Source organism: Lagopus leucura, unplaced genomic scaffold (genome assembly GCF_019238085.1).
Source record: "Lagopus leucura isolate 7727_CA_CO unplaced genomic scaffold, USGS_WTPT01 Super-Scaffold_100002, whole genome shotgun sequence".
Lineage (NCBI taxonomy): Eukaryota > Metazoa > Chordata > Aves > Galliformes > Phasianidae > Lagopus > Lagopus leucura.
Genome location: NW_024962263.1, coordinates 63596179 through 63602955, shown reverse-complemented (window position 1 = coordinate 63602955; position 6777 = coordinate 63596179). Strand labels below are relative to the sequence as shown.

General features: G+C 49.3%; 1 protein-coding gene across 3 annotated transcripts in view; it reads left to right on the top strand.

Annotated features, from left to right (window-relative positions):
* Positions 1-200: 200 nt before the first annotated feature.
* Positions 201-6777, top strand: part of ZNF704 (zinc finger protein 704) — a 92863-nt gene continuing 86286 nt past the window's right edge. For all 3 annotated transcript variants that reach the window (XR_006178417.1, XR_006178416.1, XM_042868958.1), the window contains exon 1: positions 201-299. The gene's annotated coding sequence lies outside the window, so the exon portion shown is untranslated. The remainder of the gene's footprint in view (positions 300-6777) is intronic.

Below are 6777 nucleotides of genomic sequence, written 5' to 3'. Positions count from 1 at the left end.
GGGCCGGGCGGGGCACGATGCAGGCGCGGCGCCTGGCCAAGCGCTCCAGCATGGGCAGCCGGCGGCTGAGCGCGGGGCCGGCGGCCGCGCAGGCGGACGGGGCTCGGCCCCCCAAGCCCGAGAGCGCCTGGAGGCCGCCCCGGCGGGAGGGCTCGGCCGCCGCGGTGGAGGAGGAGGACGAAGACGAGGACGTGGTGGTGGAGGTGGAAGAAGAGGAGGAGGAGGAGGAGGGCGGCTTGGGGAGCCCACCACCGGCGCTGAGCGCCCACGGCAAGGGCCCCCTCCGGGCGAGCCTCAAGGTGCGTCCGGGCGGGCCGGGCCGGAGCGCGCGCTCCCCGCTGCCGGCGGGCGGGAGGGCGGTGGGAGGCGGCGGCGGCCGTGGGGCGGGATGCGGCGGGAGCGGCCCCTCCGCTCGCGTCCGGCGCTCAACAAGTCCCGCACAAAGCGGGAGCGGTGCGTGGGCTCCCGGAGCGGGGCCGGAAGGGCGACGGGGTGCGGGCGTCCCTGGGAGGGAACGCGGCGGGAGGGCGGCGGCGGAGGGGGCTGAGCCCGGCCGTGTGCTGTGCTGCTCCCGGCGGAGGATTGCCGCCGCGCGTGTGGGCTGCCCGGTGTGCGGCGCTGGGGGTCGGGGCCGGCTGGGACTTCGGGAGGGGGATAACGAAAAGTTGGACGGGCCGGAGGGCAGCGCAGGCCCCGTTCACAGCCGGTCCCGGTGTACGCGGTCGGGCTGTATGGGGAGCGCCCTGCTGAACGCCCTCACGCTGGGATCCCGCGGGCTTTGGTTCAGGTATTTTGTTAGGAGTGCTTTGCTGTTGGGGGGGTTTTCTCTTGGGATAACGCAGGTAGAACAGTTAGGTCCATGTGCAGGTCTGTAGAGGATTCACGTAGTAGGAATACAGGGAGGATCACAAATAATTGTGCTTGAGAGTTGAAGCTGTATCCATCTGAATTTTTGTTTTTTTTTTAAATTCTCTATAGAGTGTCTTACTTAGCAGGAGGGGAGGAGTGACAGAGTGGCTGTGCTGTATTATCCTGTGGTCTCCCCTATACCCCCAGGAGAAGCACAGCTAAGGAGAGAAGCAGCTGCCACACGGTCCTAGCAGGATTGGTACAGCCAGATACAGTGACTGCCCGGGTTCCATGAGCCAGTGCCGCACAGTGATGGGTGTGATCCCGGCCTCTGGGCTGCTCAGTGCTGCGGGGCCCTCAGTGCTTCACTTGGTAGCCAAGCACGATGGCACGCATGCGGCGTGCTGCTGCTTACCAGGGCTCTTGGCTGCCATGGTACTGAGTGCTGGAGAGTGTTTGGGGAGGGCAGCTTGGGCTGGCTGCATGCATGGTTCCCTTTGCCAGTCCACAGCACACTGTTAGTATCTGTCTATCAGTATACATTTAGGCAGCTGATATTTGTCTCGCTTAATTCAGTCTGTATGTTCGTACAAGAGCGTTATACTTGTGTGTATTTACTTCCCTGGAAAGTTAATCCGCTTCATAGATGAGATTGCTGCTGATGGTATACACAACAAACTCTGAGGTTCTTGGCAGTGCTGTGTGGCTCCCTAAGTTAGGTGTGCACTCACGGCTTTGGAAGAGTATTTCTACCTCTCCTGACCCACTTCATTTCTTCTTTCAGCACTTACACTTCTAAGTACTGTAAACTAAGAAAAATACAATAACAGGTAAAGAAATTAAGTTGTCTTTATTTCCACACATTTCTTTAGGGGTTGATAGGATAGGCGTGCATAAAACTCAGGGTCTTGCAAGTAAGTTTGGAGTGACAGATTAAAAGTGGGAGAAGCAGACCAGAAGTGAACGCAGGGAACTGATCATGGGACTGTGAGAGGGTAATGGCCTGACACGGCACACCCACAGTTAGACAGAGTTGGGTCCCTGGCAAATGGAGAGCTGGCATAGGGTGAGGGGTATCTGCCTCCTGAGTTGGCCTTTGGAGGTCAGCTTCTAAAGACTGATCTTGGATTTCTGCTGTCCTGGAAAGAGACAATAAATGAGTGAGAGGGAATAAGGGGAGGGAGAGATTGCTTCTTTATGTCAGCGTAGCCACAGGGGGAAGAGGCTGGGCACTGGAGAGGGCTCCCTTTTTTCTCCTTTCCTGTTTCCCTGCTGCTCCAGCATGATGTTGGGAGAGGTGTGAGCATGCTTTACCAGGCCAGCGGTGGCTGGCAGGAGGACAGCCCAGGAAACCTTCTGAGCCTGTGGGGCCGTGTCAAAATTGCCAAGATTGCTGATCCTGCCAGAACCAATTCATTCATGTGGGTCAGAAAACAAGCAAGACCAAGGTGCCGTCTGCACCAGCTCATCTTGTATGTGAAACTCTATGTAATCCAAGTTTTGTGCCTTGGCTGCATCTAGATCTCCAGCCTTTTGAGATTAGATGACAAAGAAAAGTCTTCTAACTTTGGAAGAAGTTAGTTGCCCCTTATTTACATGCTTTGTTTTATTTCATTGAATTCTCTCACCTTCTTTTCTCTACCATCTTTCTAAAGCCAGGTGTGAATTCATTGTCATCCTTTAAATCAAACATCCACGTTTACTCTTTAAACAGATTATAGGCTCACTTCAGGCAGAACAAACCTACTTGTTGCTTGATTAGTCGAGTGCTATTTGATTTAGCTTTCCTGTGTGCATGCCAACGTATTTGAACTGGCAATTTACAAAAAGCAATTTGTCATTAAATAGTGACTTCACTTTCTGGTGGAGAGGTCTCAAAAGCACTTTGGGAGCTTGCATGCTAACCTAAGAATGAACAGTTTTCTCTGTGACTAGTATTGGTAGTAACAATTGCTTCTGTAGAAATATCTGTGTAATACAGAACTCACATCGTGGCCTGGGAGCAGGCTCCTGCTATGCTGGGCTGCCCAGGGCAAGCACAGTGCTGCTCTGTTTGCTGCTGTGGGGTTGAAGAGAGAAAAAAATGGGTACTGATAGGCTGTGGAGGATAAGCAAATTAAGACAATACAGATTTATTAACACCAGCAGCTCCATTGTGTTTTTCTAAGTATAGACTTTGACTGAAAGCCTGGCTGGTGACTGGGTGGAAACTGCCCAGGTAGACTTGGCTTTTTCCTCTTTATTACAAATAGAAAAGCATGTGTGTACTATGGATTAGTGGAGGGATGAGAGTGGTGCAATTGTAAGGTGGTATTCTTTTTCCTCAATCTCCCATAATGAAGAATGAACGGGAGCAATTTGCTGGGAATTTTTGGTGCGGTTTGTTTTTTTGTTGTTTCTTGGACACTGACCAAGGGTAATCGCTTTGCCCTTAGAAGGAATTGTGTGAGCAAAGTGTAACTATGTGTGATGAATGAGGTGTGCTGGAGCCACTGGCAGCTCTAATCCATGTTTGTGGGACCATTCTCAGCCCCCAGTGAGGTTGGTTGGAGTGACCATGAGTTGCTGTCAGGGACACAGCGTTTACTGCTGGTGGATGTGTGCTGCTTGCTCTTTGTGTCTGCAAACTCAATACTGAAAAAGTGCTTTTTGTGATGTGGTCCTCAGTATGTGTAATGCATCCCATGAGAAGTATGGCCGCATAGACTTATGCCCTACCAGAGGGCCCTGGATGGACTGGATCAATGGGCCAGGATAAACTGTATGAGTTTCAGTATGGCCTAGAAGGTGGCCAAGAAGGCCCAGGTGGTCAAGAAGGCCAATGGCATCCTGGCTTGTATCAGGAATGGTGTGGTGAGCAGGACTAGGGAAGTAATCCTGTGCCTATACTCACCTCTGGTGAGGCCTTACCTAGAGTACTGTGTTCAGTTTGGGGCACCTCAATACAGAAAGGACATTGAGGTGCTGGAGCAGATCCAAAGAAGGGCAGTAAGGCTTGTGAAGGGCTTGGAGAACATGCCCTACGAGGAGAGACTGAAGGAACTGGGGCTGTTTAGTCTGGGAAGAAGGAGACTGATGGGAGACCTTATTGCTCTCTTCCAGTACCTGAAAGGTGCTTACAGCGAGAGGGGGTTGGTCTGTTCTCACTGGTGTCAGGTGGCAGGATGAGGGGAAATGGCCTGAAGTTGCTCCAGGGTAAGTTTAGGTTGGATATCAGGAAAACTTCTTTACAGAAGGGGTTGTTAAGCACTGGAATAGGCTCCCCTGGGAGGGGGCTGATCACCATCCCTGGATGTGTTTAAAAACCGTTTGGATGTGGTGCTCAGGGACATGATTTAGCAGAGGGTTGTTAGTGTTAGGGTAGTATGGTTAGGTTGCGGTCGGACTTGATCTTGAAGGGCTTTTCCAACCTGAGCAATTCTATGATTCTACCAGTTTCTGCACTGCTCAGCCCTCTGTAAACATTGCTGTGGGTAGAGCATGGATGGTGTTTGTTACTTTTTCTCCGCAGTAAGAAAGTGCCCACTAGCTTTCTCTTCATTAACCTTGAGTATTCATAATACTTTCAAGTGATTTATTGAATGACTTAACTAAAAATAGCAAGCAGCTTGACTATTCCTTGAGGTCAGCCAGAAGGAGACTGAGGACTAAAAGAGAAACTGTTACTAGTATTTGTATTTATTTGTAAAGACTGAACAGGAAATAGAAAGTGAATAAAAAGAGTGTGAATAAAGAGTGTGTGTTGCGTTCTGTGGTGCTCAGCTTAGAGTTCCTGGTCTGGTGGTGACATCTAACTGCAGAGCGTTGCAGAGCAGAGCATATAAGCATTGAGCGGTGCCAGTGCTGATGAACAATCTGCAATTTGATCACTTTCACCTTTTGGGCACCTTGCCAGACTTTCTAGTCTGAAGTGGTGGCTGTGGTGACGTTTTCCTCATTGTATGAGAAAGTACATGTGTGGGTGGTATTTGTTGTTTGACAACAAAACTAACGAAGACAGGAAACTGAACAACTTCTGTTGCTCGAACTTGGGATAAAAATACACATCTTTTCATTGCTGTTTTTGCCAAAGATAAGAGTCAAACTTCCCTAAAACCCTGACTCCGATGAAGCTGATGGAAAAACCCCGCTAGTTTAAACAGACTTGGAATTAGAGCCCAATTACATAACCACGGGTGTGCATCCATTAGTCTCTCAAAACCTCTCTCCATCAGTCCCACTGATCTTTACGTACGGCTTCAATCTACCAGAGGCACTTACCATCACTGGACACGGAGTCGGAGCAGGTAAAACGCCTCAGTGATTGGATACTGAAGTGTGAAATTACACAGCTCATCGTTTTACCATCTTGAATGTATTTTTTAACGGAGTGGATAAAAGCTTACTTGTACTTTAGATAGGCAATGCAATTATGACAGGCAGTCATGAGATGGGCTGGTTACTTAGGAAATTTTCTGCTTCAGCAGATCAAGTGGTAAACGCCTGCATCATACTGACAGAAAGAACGTTGTATGGAAACCTTCAGTGAACTGGGCTTTTTGAATTTGGTGAGCTAAACATTTGAGCCAACTTGATCCTTTATACATACATGCCTACGCCTTTGAAATGGCCAGAACAGTCTTTGAATTGAAAATGTTTTTGAAAACCTATTTTATAACAAGTCTCTTCTTTATGTAATTGTGTCTAATGTAAGTGCTACCTACGGAAAGAAACAGAACCAACTTTTTTACAGCCCACTGTGGTGCAGTTGTTGCTCTGACAATCCAGGTGAGCAGTGGTGCCTTGCTAGCTCATGGTTCGCTGCTGCGCAGGGCTCATCTGGCACAGAGCTGGATGGGAAAAGTAGGACAGTAAATAATGGTGAAACTGAGGCTGCTAGGGATTTGCTTATGGATGTGTGGCCAGGTGTTGTAGACATCTGTCCTTCTTTTCTCAGGGCATGAGAGAAGTGGCTTCTTCTGCCCATTTTCTTCCCAATGCTTCCTTTGGGATGGGGCTCTGGGTTTTACCTACAGCTTGCCATGTCAAGCTGACCTGTTTCATCAGTACGAAAAAGGGTAAAGCATCCCTATTCCTTCTGGCCTTCCTTCTTCCAGCTCCCTGTGATGCACTGGACTCATTATAGAACTTGTTGCATGTTGCAGTGGGCTGCCGGAACTTGCCTAAACTGCTTGCCTAAAGCTGGCAACCAGTACAGCATCCTGATAGTGCAAGGGAAGAGGTGATAATGTCCCAGCTAGTATATGAAGGAGGAAAAAGAAAGGGAGGGAAGGAAGCAAGCCTTCCTCCTTTGGGGAACAGCATCAGTTTGGCTGGTTGATCTTTGCACAGAACTTCGGGATTCATTCTTCATGTTCTTAGTGAAGGCTCTTCTCCTATGAGGCATGTTCAGTCCATCCAATTTGCCAGAGGATTTGTGTCTAGAGACACTGAGGAAGCAGAGGTCACTGCATGTTTTCACTTGTGTTATTCCTTTGCCTGCAGGGGTACAGAGATGAAACTCTGATACCACTTTGCTGTGTAGTCAGACCCAAAAATAAGCTGCTCTGCTGGCACCCCTCCTACTCTGAACAGGAAAACTGTTAATGTTTTTGTCTGGAGCCAAACATAGCTCTGGGAGAACATCTGAACTGGTGGCAACACTCCTTATGTGCTCATCTCCTCTGGAGGGCCGTGCTGTCCACGTCCTGACTTGAAACAAGTTAGGGAAAACAAGAATGTGTGTATAATGTAAATGTGTCCTCCAGGCTGTAAGCTCTGGGGATCAGCTCTGACCCTTGAAGCTTTTATCCTCAGTGCCTGATTTCATTCAGAAATTGGATACATCTGTGAACTACCATTGTCTGATTTCTCCAAAACATCATCATTTAAAAAAAAGGCAGAGGTCCTTATTTTCCACTGTGATGCTTAGGCAAATGGATTACATTT